Source organism: Solanum dulcamara, chromosome 2, assembly GCF_947179165.1.
Source record: "Solanum dulcamara chromosome 2, daSolDulc1.2, whole genome shotgun sequence".
NCBI lineage: Eukaryota > Viridiplantae > Streptophyta > Magnoliopsida > Solanales > Solanaceae > Solanum > Solanum dulcamara.
The window spans coordinates 7,562,391-7,583,365 of NC_077238.1; the positions used below are offsets into that span (position 1 = coordinate 7,562,391).

A 20,975-nucleotide genomic window follows, 5' to 3' on the forward strand; every position below is an offset into this window, starting at 1 on the left:
ATTAAGTTTTAATATTTTTTACTTTCTTTGTTGAAAATTTCATGATTGAATAAGAAAATTATTAGTTCATTAATTAAGGAGATGTATGGTAAATGAATTTCAAATACTGATTTTAGAAAGAAAAGTTCAAAATAATCAAACACATAATAGCATAGTACTGTAGAAGATAAGGAAAATGACATAAAACAGGGAAAAAGATAAATAACAATCTATTTTTAAATAGATGATTTCTATTTATCTTTTTTCCTATTTTTATGACAATTTCCATATCTTTTACTATTTATGTTATAAAAATAGATGATTGCTATATTTTCACCATTAATAAGGAATATGAAATACTCTTTGTTTTTGGTTTCCCATCCGATGTTCAGAGTCCGTGGACCCCAATTAAATTCGGATCACGCACTGCAAGACCCATTTGAAGGTGGAGCTCCCAATATGATTTTTTCCATACGACTCAAATTCGAGACCTCTGCTTAAGGGTGAAACAATCCACCATTGCACCACATCCCATATTGATAGGAACATGAAGTTCCGGCTTATAATAGAGTTAAAATTAGTATTAGTATTAGTATTAGTATATGATGATGATAAAGGTGACAATTTGAGACAAGTCTTACTTCCGTAAATTTTATCAAATTTAAAATACGACTCTTTAAGTTCAATCCATCTTTAAATTCTAAGGTCTATTAAGATTTTTTGGAGGCTATTCTATCCCAAATTTTAGCTTATGCCTATATAAAGAGATACGTATTTCCTTGAATAGACATCTTGAATATCCCATAAACTCTTGGTTGTTCACAAAGAGATCAAGACATCAAATAATGTCTTTCTCAAAGATGAATAGTGGTCATTTCGAATGCTCTGATAAACTCTTGAGTATTCATAAAAAGATCATGATCTCGAATATTCCATAAACTCTTGAATATCATAGTATTAAATATTGTATTTCTCAAAGTTGCTATCCGATGTTCCTAGCAATGAAATACATTGTCAGAGGTTCAAATCATCCCATGTTCGAGAAATAAGTTCTAGTTGAAAGGAAATTCAGGGAGAAAAGAATTATACTCACAATTTTAATAAATAAAATCACTTTTTATTTATTTATTTTGTACGTAATTGCGGTTGATTTTCCTTAGAAAATTTCTTGCAAACATTTACCTTTATATTTTGTACATTTAAAGGAGGATAATTAGTTTTCGGCTGCTATTTAAATATTGATCGTTTATCTAGAAAAAAACATTCTTAAAAAAAACTAATTATGTTTTAAAAAACTGAAAATTGTTGTAAATATATTATTTGGGGATGTGATGACTTCACCTTGTTACTGTAGCATTTTGACTATTCTTAATGCCTCGCAATATCATGCCTTACTGTAGCATTATGACTACTCCAAGTCTTAATGCCTTGTTACTTTTATTTACTTTGCTCTTGCAATATCATGATATCTCTTTCTTCTCTAGTTTTGCTATTTAAAGTTTTAATATCCTATCGTTATCGTTTTCTACTAATTTCTTCTTCTTTAAGTTTTTGTTTTTATTAAAAAAATGAGATAAATGATGATTGGTATCTATGTTTTTTCCTCTCTTTTTCCTGACTTTTCCCCCTATCTTCCTCCCATTTATGCTCTTTGATATCATTACAAATAATTAAAAAGGATGCCTATGTAATTGAAAAATTCCTATTAGAGCAGGTTTTGAAAAAAAATTATTGAACGTATCGACATCAACAAATAAAGCCCAAAAGGCTTTGCGTTGACAATTATTCGAAGAATTTATCATAAAGTTGTCCTGAAATTTATTGTTCTCCAAAAATCACTCCTCAAATGGTAAATGTTGATCCATGGATGAGATCGATCCCCAAGCTATATGGCGAAGAGGTCGATGTTTTTGAAATTTTTTGGATTTTGTACCATGAATAATTCCTCTAAAATTCTTTGTGTACAAGTCGGAATCACTTATGTCATATATGAATCATCGATACCAATGTTGCTTCATTTGGGACCTGTTTCATTCCGATACTCAATAATATCAGGTTCTCTTTACAATCCAGAGACAATATACGAATATCTAATTACAATTGCTATCAGGATTTGGGTTTACAATGGATGATTGTAAATCTGGTAACAAGAAATAACTACAAGTCATACACTAAATATAACATATATACTATGGAGAGATCAAAAGAGATCATTGTTCAACTTTGGCAAGCAATTGAAACATCAGTAATTAATGTATCATAATAAACATCAAAAACAGATAATTACAAGGCTTCATCATTTCGATCCGTGCAATCAGTGTTGCAGAAGCCGGATATATATAGAGTGATTAAATCACAACAGCTATATCTAAAGGTAGCTAATAAATAATAAATGAGAAAACAACAAAAAGAACACTAGGAATTTATGAGGTTCGGCAAAAGTTTATTTTCTTTTGCTTAATCCTCGGGCACAACCAACCAATATTTATCTCACTCCAAAAGAATACAAGTGAAATACTACAAGAAAGAAAGTAGATCAAATACCTTAGAAGATGAGAACACAAGTGAGAGGTGTGTTACAAATGAATCAAGAGCTACCTGTCCTATATTGGACAACAAAAAAGGTGCAAAATGAGCATACCAAGCTAAACTAAGCAGAGCCCTTACAAGTTATCAGCTATGTGATGATCGTGGGGTTTCCTGGTTACAACGTCCCTGGTAAGATATCGTTAGGGGATTAACAAGGCTTTACAAATACATTTCTTCAGTATGACATCACTTAACATGATCAGTGTGCTTTAGTTATCGAGTTGAACTTATAATGCTTAGTGTAGTTGGTTTTGATGATTTGACAAACTCAGGGAACAGGTACAGGACCTGGTCCCTTTGAGGACATTTTGCTGATAACGACAACACACAAATAGTAAAAAACAGATCTTGCCAAGTCTGCAGGTCAGTGTGTACGTTGCCGAGTCCCTGTGCAGAAGGTCAGTTGTCTAACCAATACAAATCATCCAATGCATAGTATATCATTGATATATACATTCTTTACAATATTTCTCATTTGGATTTTTGGAATCAAAAAAAGGAAATATCCATTGAAGCTCATGGTCTCAAGTATCTGAAATTTGCTCAGGAAGAAGACCAAGTATCTCATAGAGTTTTCGGAGTTGTGTTCTTGTTTTAAAGTTGTAATTTCTTGTTCTTAATCTTCTAAGGTCTATTCCTAATATGTGAAGAAAGTTAGGTCAGTTCTTATTTCTATTTCTTTTGTTCATTTTATCGAAGTAATTAGAGCTAGTTATGGAGACCACCTGAACTCTAAATCATCTAGGAGGTTAGTGATTTAGGAAGCAGTAGAGTTATTGATTCAAATCTGTAACAAAGTTGTTACAAGGATGTCACGCCCAAGGAGGGTACCCTAGACGTAACCGGCACTCAAAAACCATTTGTGGCTCCCAAACGAACCACATAGTCTGATCAGACATCCGTTCATCCATTCAATCAGCGGAAGACTTAAAATAAGGAAAATAGTCGGTGCGCAACTCAAATCATCAATCTAACTCAAAGAATAAAGGTCATGGGTCAACAATTCAACTCCAATATTTGTCATGTAAAAATAGTTTGACAAGAATAATTCAAGGAAAGAAATACTCAATCGACCCATCACTATCTAGTCTATGAAGCCTCTATCACTACTATCTAATTGGTGCCAATGACATATTTATGGCTACCTCAATTCAAAATGCAAATGGCTAACTCGATGCAAGAATAACATAAGTGGTGTCCTCCGAATGTAGGGGAGGACTCCCTAATATGCTGCGTGTGAATAGATCCCCAATGATGCTCCTATTGACGATCTCTTAAACCTGTCTCTGCATCATGAAATGATGTAGGTCCAAATGGACGTCAGTACATGGAATGTACGAGTATGTAATATGGCAGAATGAAACATACCTCAAGGAAGAATAACATCGGTCCAAATATCTCAAATCAGAAAGATAAGAGAAACTCAAATAAGGCGTCATAAGTCTAAAGTAAGAATACATTTTTAGACAAAGACCAATCACACATCATGCAATCCAATCCAATCATACACAATACAGTTCAATCAAATCATATATCATCCCATTCAATCCAATCGTATACAATGGGTTCAATCCGGTCATATACGATTCGATCCAATCCAATCATACATCCCTCCATTCAACCCAATCAACATATCACCTAATCCAATCCGATCATATACAATCAACTCAACATTCAACTCAACAATCAACTCAAAGGACTCAACTCAGTAAATATGCAAATTAAATTATGCAATGTTTTACAATTCAACTCAATCATCTACAATCATAATCAAACCAATCATATCAATCACAATCCATTCAATTGGGGGTTTCTCTAACCTACAACTATCACCATATGAGCGAGTGATAGTACAACAAGCCGACGTTGTTGCCACATCCGTTCATACCTTGCCAGGGTATGAACGAATCAACCAATCATGGATCCAATCCAACCAAGTCCTATCATGTCAGGACAATAAAATGGGAAATATCCGAATTTAACGGTTCGATCCCATAGGAAGTATCGGACTTTAATGGTCCAATCCCCTCCTACGTTTGGCGATGTAGTTTATTGGTTCGGGTATGGATTATACTCTTACCCAATTCGGTGCTCGATACTCCTCCCAAGACTCAATATGCTCATATCTATCAAGTGAGTAAGATACTCAAAATACTCATTTAGTCTCTTAGGACTTAGTTTCAAATCAACTCATTTAGTCTCATTGGACACTTTTCAAAACTCAATCAGTCTGGTCTCATTGGACCCTCCTTCAAATCGACTTATCTCAATCATCAAACTCCTCTCTTCAAATTCGATACCATCTCAACTCAATGGATGTAGAAAATATTAGGTATATTTAAAATATAATTCTAACTCCTCAACTCAAACTCAAAATAGATACTTTAATGTAAAAATACTCAACTCATTTAGAGGCTCCTCATACTCAACTCATACTTAAACTCTTTTCTAAATCAAAGATAAAACTAATAATTCTTTAGACTCAAAATAGTGTATAAATAGTTTATGCAAAAAGGTTCACAAATTATTTATTTAAAACTCATTCTCAAAAGATCATTTATTTTCAAAATATTCATAAGACTCCAATCAACTCAAATTATGCAAATCACAGACCACATAATCACATTAGACTCCAATCCACTTCATCACACAACATCCTCATCAACATAACTTATTCATTCACATCATTGTCAAATATCATCATTCACATCGTCATCACATCATCATCACATCATCATCATATATCATCATTCACATCATCATCAAACATTATCATCACATCATTGTCAAATATCATCATCACATCAATCGTCAAACATCTACTCCAAAATCCTTATTTTAGTCCTATGTTCATTTTATAGAAGTAAAAGGACATTCTTAACTATCCAATTCATTCTTTTTATTCCAATCAATACACATATACACAAAACCATCCATCTCAACCTCAAGACATTTATGACAAAGAAATCTCATCTTGGATTCATATGAATGAAACATGAATCCATACTCTCAATAAAACTCAACTCAAGAATATCATCAATACCTATAAATCTATATACAAAGATACATTTGTAGTCAATAATATAAAAGTTGACTATTTAAGAATCAAGTCATGAAATCATCCATCAATCATCCAAAGAGAAGAGTTTAATGATTTGAGATGAGTCGATTTGAAAGAAGGTCCAATGAGACTTGTCATTATGAGTTAATTGAGTTGAAATGAGAACAGAGTTGATGAGGTGGCAATGTTCCACATGAAACTAGCCGTGAGGGCTTGTTTGAGATGATTGGAGGAGTTTTATGAGCATGGAGTCATGGGAGGAGTATCGAGCACCGAATTGGGCAAGAGTATAGTCCATACTCGAACTTTATACCTGTGTTGCCAAACATAGGGGGGATTGAACCGTTAAAGTCGGATGCTTCCCCGAGAGTTTTGTCCTGACATTATAGGACTTGGATGGATTGGATCCATGAGTGTTTGATTCGTTCATACCCTGGCAAGGTATGAACGGGCACGACAACAACGTCATTTTGTTGTACCTTCACTGGCTCATAAGTGATGGTTGTCGGTTAAGAGAAACTCCCATTTAGGTCTTGATAGTACTCTGAGTCAGTTGAGTTGAGTGAGTTACTATATGCTTATGATTTAGTCCCGTCTAAATTATTTTTTTTGTTAGACTTAGGACACTTGAGTGAGTTGTTACATATTTATTGAGTTGAGTCCTTTGAGTTGAATTGTGAAACGTTGCATAATTTAATTTGCATATTTACTGAGTTGAGTCCTTTGAGCTGATTGTTGAGTTGAATGTTGAGTAGATTGTATACGGTCGGATTGGAGTAGATGGATTGTGATTGGATTGAATAGAATGGTATGTGACTAGATTGGATTTGATTATTGAGTTGATTATTGAGTTGGGTGTATATAATCGGATTGTACATGATTGAAAGGGATCGAATTGTAAATGATTTGATTGAACTGTATTATACATAATTGGATTAGATTGTATGGTATATGATTGGTCTCTGTCTAAACTGTATCCTTACTTTAGATTTACGACGCTTTATTTGAGTCCCTCTTATCTTCTTGAGTTGAGATATTTGAACCAGCGTTACTCTTCCTTAAGGTATGTTTCATTCTTCCATTTACATACCAGTACATTCCACGTACTGACGCCATTTGGCCTGCATCATTTCATGATGCAGGGACAGGTTTATGAGATCGTCAATAGGAGCATCATTGGGGATCTATTTGCACTCAGCGTATTGGTGAGTCCTCCCCTAAATTCGGAGGACACCGTTTGTGTATTCTTACATCGAGTTAGCCCTTTTTATTTTTATTTGAGGTAGCCATGAACATGTCATCGGCACCAATTAGATAGTAGTGATAGAGGCTTCATAGACTAGATAGTGATGAGTCGATTGAGTATTTTTATCCTTGAGTTATTCTTGTCAAACTACTTTTAAATGACAAATATTTTAGTTGAATTGTTGGCCCATGGACTTTATTCTTTGAGATAGACTGATGTTGAGTTGCCCACCGAATATTCTCTTTATTCTTTTGTCTTCCGCTGATTGAATGAATGAACGGATGTGTGATCAGGCTATGTGGTTCGCTTGGAAGCCAGAAATGGTTTCTAAGTGCCGGTTACGTCTAGGGTACCCTTCCGGGGTGTGACATACATGGGGCATATGGAAAAACTCAATCCATATTTTAGGTTAGCCTTACATACCATAGAGTAGATTTTGAAGAAATCTTGTTAGGTCTTTAATGGAAAGCTTGAATCCTTGAATCTTGAGGGAAAATCTTGTTGGAGATGATTTGAGAGAGAAGGGGATGAGAATTAGGGTTCTTTGGAGAGGCAAAAGACTGAAAATTATCATCCAAAACACATCCAAGTTGTATATATAGGTATTAGGTAATTTTCCCAAAATGCCCCTCCAAAATCTGGAAATCAGGACAAGTCCGCGACAGGTCCGCGACGCTAACGTGTCGCGCACCTTTCTGGTCGACAAAAAAATGAAATCTGGAAAAATTATCAAAGTTCGCTGCAGGTTCGCGATGCGGACCTGTCGCGGACCTCTTTGTTCGACCAATCATAACTTTTGACTCCGAACTCAGAAAAATGCAATCTTGATGGCGTTGGAAAGAAGCCTAAAAGACCTTTAATTTGATAAATCATAGGCCACCCAATTCATTGTATTATAAGAGTTATGGCCATTTGAAGTTTACCCTTATACGAACTCATTCGGAAACTTAGGCGAAACGAATTCTTTGGACTCGGCTTTGTTCTAGGAATACCTTATGACCCTAAATCACATCTAATACACTTCAAATACTTAGGAATTGATCCTAACTCATATATACAACTAGGAGTCACCAAGTTCGATCCTACACGCACATGAAGAATGACTTGAGTTTTGGCAAAAAAAAATCCGGGGTGTTACAAAGGAGTGGAGAGGAATTGTGAGTACAATTCCTAGATTACAATAGCTTGTAATCTGAATCTTTGGCTCAGTTGTTCTAGTGATGTTTTGAGCTGAAATCCAATGTGACAGATCGTGATTTTTCTCTTTTGAGCATGGAGTTTCCACGTAAAAATCTAGTGTCTATTTTATCTTTCCGTTCTTTTAGTTTCTGCACTAATTTCTGATAAGGGACCCAGTCCCAACTATTCTGGTGGAAGCATACATTATAACATAAACCATCATATATCATGATGGCTGAGTGAAGAACAATCAAAAATTCACCGTGGTGAATATGTATATAGAATGTGAAAGCGGGTGCAAAACAGCTATGAATCTCAATTTTATATTGATATTCGACAGTGAACAATTTTGTCCAAGATACATTAACTCCAGAATGCTTCATAATCCATAAATTAGAGGTAGTAGCACCTCGATGAAAAGTATAAAGCAGAGAAAGTTCACGTTCCACAACTCCCAAATTGATATTAGAATTGTCTTCTCCACAACTAGGAACCTCCAAGCTTCCCCATGTCTCGTCTGCTAAATCAAAATTCTTAGTGTTATATTTTAACATTTTATTAAATTGCAATTTTAGCAATTGTGCATTGATGACATTTAATGTCATCTTTATTATATTTTCTTTAGTGCATAAAAATATCTTTCATTATCATCTTTAGTTACTACAAAATTATTTTTTCCATTATATATTTTTTAACCTAATTATCACTAATAAGTGGTGCACTAAATTATAATGATGCTCTAAATCATAATGATGATAATGATCACTAATAAGTGGTGAACTAAATGATAATGATGGCATTCCATTATTTTTCATCTTTTGAATGATTTCCTCTCCTATAGATGGTGAGGTCTTCTTTGTTTTGAAATGTAAGAAAATATTGAGTGCATTAAGTTTGTCAAAAAAGAGAGTTCTTATTAGTTGAAGGGAGGTGTTCTTATTTGTGGAGCTTTAAACTCAACTCTTGTCCAGAGTTTGTTGAGTTACATTTTATGATAAGGCTGTTGCATCCTAGAGGGGACAAGCCAAGAGGACTATTGTTGGACTGGTGAAAAGATTTGCTGTAGTGGGCTTGAATCTCCTTAAAGAGAGCGAGATATCCGCGCCTCAGCCAAGAAGTAATTTATTTTCTTCACTTTATTTTTCAATTGTAATTGTAATCTTGTAATTTCAACAACAAAGAAGTGATGTTGCACACATTGTAATCATTAATACCAATAGATGAAGTCCAATAAAGCTTTCCATTGACAAATCTATCATAAAGATTTAATAGAAAGATGCCCTGAATCTATTCATGGAGTGTTGTCCAAGAACAGAAATATCACGGCTTCTGTGCTTCAATCCATGCAGTCAACACGTACTGATGAGTGTTCAACATTAGCTTCCACTTCCTGAAATTCAATAGTGTTAGTGCTAATTTTGATGATATGCATGTATGCATGACAATGGATGAAACAGTCAAAGAAAAAGAGACAGGGACAAATCAAGCGACCTGAGGGAAAAGGAAAATCCAGCTGACTCCAAAAAAGGAAGATATCAATTAATATGAATCCTAAAGAAGAAAACACTGTCAAGGAAGGAAAGGAAGATGCTATCAAGGATATCAAGCCAATCAACTGAAAAAAGAAGCAGGACTCATATAAATCATAAATCACGCCGGAAGATTTGAAAGCTGTACAAAACCAAATCAAGTTACAAATCTCGCTGAAGATTTGAAAGCTGTTAAAGACGGATGCAAATGGAAAACACTGGAAAAACTCTTCAATCAAAGTCCTCAACGACTTTGCCTTATTCTTGGAAAGAGGATTCACTTTCCTTTTTCCAAGGATCAAATCTCTTGGGTTGCACCTCCCTTCCTTGCAGAACTCGAACCTACTTTAAGAGTAAGGAAGACACAAGAAGAGACATACTTGACTACTAAAGACTTCATACAATTCTTCTTCTACTTTTCTCAAATATTGTTATTCTGAGAGAATTGTTGTGTAACCAAAAAGAGAGGAGAGAAAAATAGATTCATAAGGTCTTGTATCAAAATATTAAAAAGAATGACAAAAAAAAGAATTGAGTGCAGTTATAGGTTCTTTACTTGTAACCAAACTACCACAAAAAAAAAAGCTTGAAGAGAACACCCTTGCAACCCAAGGCGTGCGAATCATTTCTCAATGTAAATGGATTTTCAATCAACTGTTTAGCAATGAAAATGAACAGACACATTTAGCTAAAGTCCTTAACTGACATCAAACTCACCACAATTTCCATATATACACATCAGTTCTGTTCCTTTTGTTTTTTTGGGCATAAGTCCAAGTATTACATGAATAATTCACCAAGACGTTGTCAAGAGTATGCATAGTTGGTTTTAAGGCCCAGCCACTGTCTCTACCAAATTAGGCCAACTATCTATAGACGAAGGGAGTACTAAAGAACCCTCGAATTCCTCGTTCTGATGCTTCATGTTCAATGTATGTGAGGAGATGCCAATAAATGTTATTACTCTCCTTCCTTGAAAAGTCCACAGACAAAGTTATACATAATCGAACCAAACAATAAATCACATACCTCAAATTCCTCAAAGGAGTTTGTTAGAATATGACTCTCACTTTATCCTTTCTAAAAATGTATCCCAAATGCATTCTTTCAGTAAACTAATGGACAAGAGAGAGTTGCTCGGATGGTAAGCACCCCTCACTTCCAATTCTAAGGTTGTGAGTTCGAATCGCAGGGAGCTAAAAAGGTGAGAGCTCCAAGGGAGGGGTAAAAAAAATCAAACTAATTCTCTGAAAGATATATAATCCATCCAAACAAACTCTCTTTTTGTTTCTTGTGTGCATCGTTGCATCACATGTACAATTAAGTAATTTGACATTATTATCCTCAAATTCTCAATTTCACAAGTCTCATTGTAGAAACTGCAAGATAGTCAAATACTACAAAACGCGTAGTCAAAAAGGGAACAAAACACGTTTTGAACGCGTAGTCAAAATGAAAATAAAACGCGTTTTGAATGCGTAGTCAAAAAGGGAGGTGCAATACGCGAATTTTACGCATTTCTAGTTTTCTATTAAGAGAGGGTCTCTTGCCTCGTTTAGATTATTCCACAAAATACAATCCAAAAGAGTAAGAACACAAAGAGAGTTATACACTAAGATAAATATTGTAGTCTTGAGTGTCCTCTTTAGTGAGTTGTTCCTTTTACAAGAGAGAAGTGTTATATCACGCCCCGGAAGGGTACCCTAGGCATGACCGGCACTCGAAAGCCATTTCTGGCCTTCAAGCGAACCACCTGGTCCAATCACACTTTCATTCAATCATATTCCATCGGCGGAAGACTCTATTATAGGACTACTATCCATAATCTAGGGCCAAAGGCCAAACAACTATCAAATCAACAAACAACTAAAATAGAACTAGTCAAAACGAACAGATCAACATTTTCACACTCTGGTCTATGAAGCCTCTATCAACAATCTGGGAGGTGCCAATGACAAGCCCATAGCTACCAACAACCAAAATAAAGAAAACAAAACAAAGCTATAAGGAAAGTCTCGGTATCCTCCGGAAACTAGGAGGACTCACTAACTGGCTGGGAGTGAGTAGATCTTCAATGGTGCACCAGTTGATGATCTGTCTCTACATCATGAAATGATGCAGTCCAAATGGCGTCAGTACATGGAATGTACAAGTATGTAAAATGGACGAATGAAACAACACCAGAAAGGATCACATCAACTCGGAAATCTCAACTCAGAAAGAAGAACAACTCAATTAAGCGTCTTAAGTCTAAACAAGAATATGGTTTAGACGAGACCAAATCACATACAATTCAACCCAATCCGACTCAGAGTACTATCAAGACCTCTATGGGAGTTTCTTTTATCCGACAACCATTACTTATGAGCCAGTGACAGTACAACAAACCGATGTTGTTGCCGCGTCCGTTCATACTTTGCCAGAGTATAAACGAATCAACCAATCATGGATCCAATCCAACCAAGTCCTATAATGTCAGGAAAACAATCTTGGGGAAACATCCAACTTTAACGGTTCAATCCCCTCCTACATTTGGCGACGTAGTTATTGGATTTGAGTTATTACTTACTCTTACCCAATTCGGTGCTCGATACTCCTCCCAAGACTCAATGCTCATAAAACTCCATCCAATCAACTCAATCAAATCATATCGGCAAGTCTCATTTAGAACCTTGCCAACTCATCAACTTTATCACAATAAAACCTCTCCCAATCATACTATCCGATCAATCCCAATCATATCTTTCAAGAGTAACTTAAATATACATTTATAACAACATACAAACATATCCAATCATCCCTCTATTCATTTAATAGATCCTTTGGGACTCATCACAACTCCAAGGTCTTAAATCAACAATTCAAGATGAACAACATATTTAGGAAAATTAACATTTAACATAATCAACATGATTAAGAAAATCAATAATGTATGTTTAACAACTCATCTCCATCGACTCATACTAATATGAAGATTTTAGAAATTTCTTGACTCAACAACATTAACATAAACAAGAATCAAATTAATAGATGACAAGACTCATTTGGACATAAGCCTATCAAGAACTCCATTCTTATGAACATTTAACCTCAAAGAAAGTATAGGGCATATGGGTGGACTCAACCCATGCTTTGAATAGCCTTACATACCTTGTGAAGACTTTGAAGAAACCTTGATGTTAGGTCTTGAATGGAAGGCTTGAATTCTTGAAGTTTTTGAAGCAATCCTTATTGGCAATGGAGAAGAAAAAGAAGAGAGGGAAATTTCTAGGGCTTTTAGAGAGAGAGATGGAACTGAAAAATGGTCCCAAAAATGTCCAAGGATAGTGTATATATAATTTGGAGAAATACCCAAATTGCCCTTTCTCCAAAAATCTGGAAAATAGGCTAATACGCTCCTGGCTTGATAGTGGCGCGTCGCCAAGTCAAATAGGCTTAAAACCTGCACATCTGCTAGTGGCGCGTCACGCCAAGGACCAAACTATTGAGGTTGTTTTATGGCGTGATAGTGGCGCGTCGCGCCCTTACAACGCCAAGCCCAAGTTTTCTGGGTTCTTGAAAATAGGCCTAAAAACCCTGCACATCTCATAGTGGCGCACCACGCTAGGGACCAAACTACTGAGGCTTGTTCCTAGCGCGATAGTGGTGCATCGCCCCACTGCGGCGCCAAGCCTAGTCTTCTTGCAGTTACCACCCAGGCCTGAAATTCCTGCAGTGCTAGCTCATCTTAGGATAGTCATAACTTTTGACTCCAAACTCCAAAAATTACAATCTTGGTGGCGTTGGAAAGAAGACTCAAAACCCTTTAATTTAATAGGTTATGGGCCACCCAGATCATCGTATTTCAGAAGATATGGTCGTTAGAAGTCGACCCCTTATATGAACTCATTCTAAAACTTAGCCACGATGAATTCTTTGGACTTAGCTTGATTCTAGGGGTCCTTTGTGACCCCACATCACCTTTAACACTCTTCAATTACTTAGTAACTCATCCTAACTCATGCATACACTTCACAATAGTCGAGTTCGATCCTACACGTATATAAGAAAGGTCCGAATCTTAGTGAAAATCTTTGGGGGTGTTACATGTTAATTGTTGTTTTCTCCTTATATTTGAGAGTAGTGTAATCTCACATTATCATAGTATGATCCTTCTACCCCGTGGTTTTCCCCTTTATCTGTTTGAGGAATTTCCACGTAAAATTCTTGTGTACAATTTATTTTCATTATTTATTATCATATCAAACTTTAGTTGTAGTGCTTTCTTCCTTCAATAGCGATATCAGAGCTCTCAGTTATTCTATCTGTTTATGTGAAGGTACTATCTATGAATAGTAATTTTTTGTGAATAATAAAATTTGGTGAAAAGTACTATTCACATGAATAGTAAATTTCAATAACGATACAGTTTGTCAAAATTATTCGCAAAAATATTCAGAAACAATCTAGAAGGGTGTGAAAAAAATAACAATGTCGAGTACAACAAAGTTTGACGTTGAGAAATTCAATGAGACTAATTTCTTATTGTGAAAAATGAAAATAAGAGCGATATTGAGAAAAGACAATTGCTTAGCTGCAATTGAAGGCAGACCCACAGACTTTACTGATGACAGCAAGTGGAATGACATAGATAGCAACACAGTTGCTAATCTATACTTGGCACTAGCTGATTAAGTGTTGTCTAATGTGGCTGAAAAATGGAAGGCGAAGGAAATATGAGATACTCTTACGGGATTGTATGAGGACAAGTCTTTGCATAATAAATTCTTTTTAAAAAGAAGATTGTATACTCTTCAAATGGCAGAGTCCATGTCGGTTACTGAACATATCAATACTTTGAATATTCTATTTTCGCAAATTACAATAATGAGTTGCAAAATAGAGGGGACTGACCGTGCGAATCTTTTACTTCAAAGTTTGTTTGACTCGTATGATCAACTTATTATCAACCTAACAAACAATACGGATAGTCTAGTTTTCGATGAAATATCAGCCATTGTCTTAGAAGAAGAAAATTGATGCAAAAATAAGAAAGACAGACAAGTAAGTTCGCAGCAAGCTGAAACTTTGATGATGGTGAGAGGAAGACCAACAGAACGTGGCCCCAGTGGGATTCACAATAATGGTAGATCTCAATTAAAAAGTAAGAAGAATATCAAGTGTTACAATAGTGGCAAAAAAAGGCACTTCAAAAAAGATTATCGATTCAAGAAGAAGGGTGAACACCCTGAGTCATCAAATGTACAAGGGAATGTTGCAAGTACCTCGGATGATGGAGATATTTTATGTAGTGAAGCAGTATCAAATAATGAAGGTAGAAAATATTTCACTGATGTCTGAATCATGGACACATGAGCAACATGACATATGACTTCCCAGAGAGAATGGTTCCATCAATATAATCCTATCTCAGGAGGGTCTGTGTTCATGGGAGACAATCATGCTTTAAATGTTATTGGTATTGGGTCCATCAAATAAAGATGTATGATAGCACGGTATGCACCATTCAGGAGGTACGACATGTAAAAGACTTGAGGAATAATCTATTGTCTTTAGGATAATTAGATGATAATGGATGTTTGTCACGCTCCGGGAGGGTACCCTAGACGTAACCGGCACTCAGAAACCATTTCTGGTTTCCAAGCGAACCACATAGTCTGATCACACATCCGTTCATTCATTCGATCAGCGAAAGACAAAAGAATAAAGAGAATAGTCGGTGGGCAACTCAAACATAAGTCTAACTCAAAGAATAAAGGCCATGGGCCAACAAATCAACTCTAATATTTGTCATTATAAATAGTTTGACAAGAATAATTTAAAGAAAGAAATACTCAATCGACGCATCACTATCTAGTCTATAAAGCCTCTATCACTACTATCTAATTGGTGCCAATGACATGTTCATGGCTACCTCAAATAAAATAAAAAGGGCTAACTCGATGCAAGAATACACAAATGGTATCCTCCGAATGTAGGGGAGGACTCACCAATACACTGAGTGTAAATAGATCCCCAATGATGCTCATATTGACGATCTCCTAAACCTGTCTCTGCATCATGAAACGATGCAGGCCAAATGGCGTCAGTACGTGGAATGTACTGGTATGTAAAATAGAAGAATGAAACATACCTCAAGGAAGAGTAACGCTGGTTCAAATATCTCAACTCAGGAAGATAAGAGGGACTCAAATAAAGCGTCGTAAATCTAAAGTAAGGATATAGTTTAGACAGAGACCAATCATATACCATACAATCCAATCTAATTATGTATAATACAGTTCAACCAAATCATTTACAATTCGATCCCTTTCAATCATGTACGATCCGATTATATACACTCAACTCAACAATCAAATCAATAATCAAATTCAATCTAGTCACATACCATTCTATTCAATCCAATCACAATTCATCTATTCTAATCCGACCATATACAATCTACTCAACATTCAACTCAACAATCAGCTCCAAGAACTCAACTCAGTAAATATGCAAATTAAATTATGCAACGTTTTACAATTCAACTCAAAGGACTCAACTCAATAAATATGTAACAACTCACTCAAGTGTCTTAAGTCTAACAAGAAATAGTTTAGACAGGACCAACTCATAACCCACTCAACTCAACTGACTCGGAGCACTATTAAGACCTAAATGGGAGTTTTTCTTATCCGACAACCATCACTTATGAGCCAGTGATAGTACAACAATCAGACGTTGTTGCCACGACCGTCCATACCTTGCCAGGGCATGAACGTCTCCCTAATCATGGATACCATCGATTAGTCAAGTCCTATCATTTTAGGACAATAAAAATGGGAAACATCCGACTTTAAAGGTTCGATCCCACGGGAAGCATCCGACTTTAACGGTTCCATCCCTACCTACGTTGGCGGCGTAGTTTTCTGGGGTTCGAGTATGGACTGTACTCTCACCCGCTTCGGTGCTCGATACTCCTCCCATGACTCCATGCTCATAAAACTCTTCTAATCATCTCAAACAAGCCCTCACGGCTAGTTTCATGTGGAACATTGCACCTCATCAACTCTGTTCTCATTTCAACTTAATTAACTCATAATGAAAAGTCTCATTGGACCTTCTTTCAAATCGACTCATCTCAAATCATCAAACTCTTCTCTTTAAAAATTTATACAATCTCAACTCAATGAATGCAGAAAATATTATGTACATTAAAATATAATTTCAACTCCTCAACTCAAACTCAAAATAGATACTTTAATGTAAAAATACTCAACTCATTTAAAGGCTCCTCATACTCAACTCATACTTAAACTCCTTTCTAAATCAAAGATGAAACTAATAATTCTTTAGACTTAAAATAGTGTATAAATAGTTTATGCAAAAGGTTCACAAATAATTTATTTAAAGCTCCTCCTCAAAAGATTATTTATTATCAAAATATTCCTAAGACTCCAATCAACTCAAATTTTGCACATCATGTACCACAAAATCACATTAGACTCCAATCCACTTCATCACACAACATCCTCATCAACATACCTCTTCATCAATCATTCCACACATATTAAATAATCACTATTCACATCATCACTCACACCATCATCAAAACATCATCATTCACGTCACCATCAAATATTATCATCACATCATTGTCAACTATTATCATCACATCATTATCAAACATCTACTCCGCAAATCTTCATCTATGTTCAAATTATAGAAACAAAGGGACATTCTTAACTATCCAATTCATCCTTTTTCATTCCAATCAATACATATATACACAAAACCATCCACCTCAACTCAAGACAAATTATGACCAAATAAATCTCATCTTGGGTTCATGTGAATGAAACATGAATCCATACTCTCAACAAAACTCAACTCAAGAATATCGTCAATATCTATAAATCTATATACAAAGATACATTTGTAGTAAAAAATATGAAAGATAAGTATTTAGTAACTCAAGTCATTAAAATCATCAATCAACCATTTATATCTAAAAACATTCCATAGTTTAAGAAACACTTTCAAGAAAACCTTTCTAAAAGGTGCAACTCTTTCACAACTCCTAACCAACACATCTAGGGGCATATGGAAGAACTCAATCCATATTTTAGGTTAGCCTTACATACCTTGTTTGAAGACTTTGAAGGAAACCTTGTGGTTGGGTCTTCAATGGAGGACTCAAACCTTGAAGCTCTTGGACCCTTCTTGTTGGAAATGGAGAAGAAGAAGAAGAGGGAGAGAGAGAAGCCCCTAGGGCTTTTAGAGAGATAGTGAGGGATTGAAAATGATCTCAAAATGTGTTAGGGCTGATACATATATAATTTGGGTAAGTTCCCAAATTACCCCTCCTCAAAAGTTCTAAAAATAGGCTAAAAATGCACCTGACGCGATAGTGGCGCATCGCGCCCTTGTAGCGCCAGACTGATTACGCCTAAAACCTGCACACCTCATAGTGGCGCGTCGCGCTAGGGACCAAACTACTGAGGCACATTCTTAGCGCGATAGTGGCGCATCGCGCCCTTACAGCGCCAAGGCCAATATTTTCTGGGTTCTGGAAATTGGCTTGAAAAACCCTGCACAACTTTTAGCGGCGCGTCTCGCCAGGGGCCAAACTACTGAGGCATGTTCCTGGCGCGATAGTGGCTGTAGCGCCCTTGCAGCGCCAAGCCCAGATTTCCAATAGTTGAACTCCAGGCCTGAAAATCTCTGTTGTGCTCGTTCATCTTAGGATCGCTATATCTTTCGACCCCGAACTCCAAAATTTACATTTTTGGTAGCGTTGGAAAGAAGACTTGACGACCTTTAATTTAGTAGGTCGTGGTCCACCCAGTTCTTTATATCCTAGGAGATATGGTAGTTTGAAGTTGACCCTTATACTAACTCGTCCGAAAACTTAATCGATTGGAGTTCTTTGGACTCGACTTGGTGTTAGAGATCTCTTATGACCCCTAAACACATCTAACACACTTCAAATACTTAGGAATTAATCCTAACTCACGTGTAAAATTTTGAGTCCTCCGATCCGAGTCTACACTCACGTGAAGAAATTTTCGAATCTTAGCGAAAAAAATTCTGGGGTGTCACAATGTTCACATAAGACTCATGGTGGAGTCATGAAAATATCAAAAGGATCGTTTGTAGTGATGAAAGCAGAAAAACTTGCTGCAAATCGATATGTGCTTAAAGGTGAAACACACCAAGAAGGAGAAACATCAACCGCGTTAGCAAGTTCATTTGAAGAATAACCGATGATGTGGCATCGTAAACTTGGCTATATATCGAAATGAGGTTTGAAGATTCTTGTTGAGCAAAAGTTTCTTCCAAGGCTCAAAAAGGTTTTACTACCCTTTTATGAGCATTATGTTACCAGTAAGCAACATAGACTGAAGTTTAGGAGTTCCTCTACTAAAAACAAAGAAATATTAGATCTGGTTCACTCTAATATCTAACAAGCATCGATGGAGTCCCTAGGAGGAGCGAAATATTTTGTGTCATTTATCAACAATTACTCCAAGAGAAGTTGGGTGTATCCAATCAAGAGAAAGACAGATGTTTTTTTTATTTTCAAAGAGTTCAAAGCGTGGGTGGAACTTGAATCTGAGAAAAAGATCAAGTTTTTGAGGATAGATAATGGAGGAGAATACACTGGTGATGAATTTGATAACTTCTGTAAACAAAAAAGTATTAAAAGGCAGTTCACAGTGGCATATACTCCACAACAAAATAGAGTAGCAACGCGAATGAACAAAACTTGTTGGAACGGACAAGAGCTATATTGGCAACTGTAGGATTGGAAAAACCATTCTGGGCAGAAGCAGTCAAAACTGCCTGTTATGTGATCAATCAGTCACTATCAACCGCAATTGACACCTATTTGACTTAGTGAGGCTCAATTTGCATTTTCCAGACTAGTGCGACATGAAAACGTAGGATTTATTGCACTACTAAAGGCAGAAGGATGTTAATGTAGTTGTGAAGTGTTTAGCGAACGAGCCACTACATTTACTATGCTTGTTGATTTGTAGTCTAACCAAATAGGTCACAGACTCGCAAATAGAAGAACAGATGACAACACAAAAGAGAAAAAAGGGTTTTTTGGCCTATAAAGATATGGTACCCATGCTTAACTCAACCCCAGAAGCTTAATTCACAAGGGGAAGATTGTCCAAGTCCATATAAACCAACAATCAATCCATTCCCCAACCGATGTGGGACCCACTCTAGCACCCTTTCACACCCAAGCCCAAATAGAGCGTGCACCGGGAGCCCAAACACGATGGACCTAACTCTAATATCATGCAAGATATGACTGCCAATCCATTCCCCAACTGAAGTGGGACCAACTCTAACACCCCTTCACGCCCAACCCCAACTAGAGCATGCACCAAGAGGCCAAACAGAATGAACTTAACTCTGATACCAGTTAAGATATCGTGTAAGATATGACCACAATCCATTCCCACATCGGTTGGGACCCACTCTAACACCCCTTTCAGATCCAGGCCAACTAGAGCGTGTACCAGGAGCCAAACAGTATGGACCTAACTCTGATACCATATAAAGATACGACAACTGAACCTAATTCAACCCCAGTTTAAGTCAATCATCTAGCTAAATGGGTTTTCTTGACTTTCTCCAGTCTAGCAAATTACTACTACCTCTAGCCATATGTAGTGGTTTTACACTCTCTTATACAGCTCTTTGCACAGATGACAAAGCCTGTTTTTTTTCTTTTTTAAAGATAACTTTTGCTTCTTCTTAGCCAATGATCAACAAATAGCATACTAGAAACATTAGTTAAAACAATCTTTCCATCAGACATTTTACAGAAATTTCACCACCCATGATCATATAGATTCAGTCAGACTCACAAAACCGTTAAAAAGATTCAAACTTTAAACAACTAAAACCAAAAAATAAACCAAGAAACAGTCACCCAACATCCTCAAAGACATAAACAACACAAAATAAACTGAATCAAAGCAAAATTTCACATGGGTCTTTGAAGAAGAGACTTACTATTCAAAAATTATACAACCCAGTATTGCCAGAAACTGAAGCATTTATTCACACACACACAGTGGGAGGTTGGGGTTAGGGGGAGTGATTAGTCAATCCCTAGTGAACTAAGTAAAGAATCTTTCTTTATAATTGATTGGTTGCTTTTTCTTTCAAAGTTTTTTGTAATATAAATATAAAATCGGACAGGGTACAATAATTCTTCGCTTTTTTCGTACAATGATTCAATTGAGAAAATTTTGGGATTGGTTTAGATGTTTGCTGATGATTGAGACTTACGTAAGACAACCAATCAATTATTAAGTCATCTAATACTGTACGGACATCGTGTCTTTTTTTTAATCGAAAAATAATTTTAAAATATTAAATATTTTTG

The 20,975-nt window shown here is 36.1% G+C and overlaps 2 pseudogenes; both read right to left on the bottom strand.

Moving 5' to 3' along the window:
- Nucleotides 1–20,661, bottom strand: part of LOC129880185 (probable RNA-dependent RNA polymerase 1) — a 37,942-nt pseudogene extending 17,281 nt beyond the window's left edge.
- LOC129880188 (F-box/kelch-repeat protein At3g23880-like) lies at nucleotides 2,653–9,359 on the bottom strand (annotated as a pseudogene).
- Nucleotides 20,662–20,975: the final 314 nt, after the last annotated feature.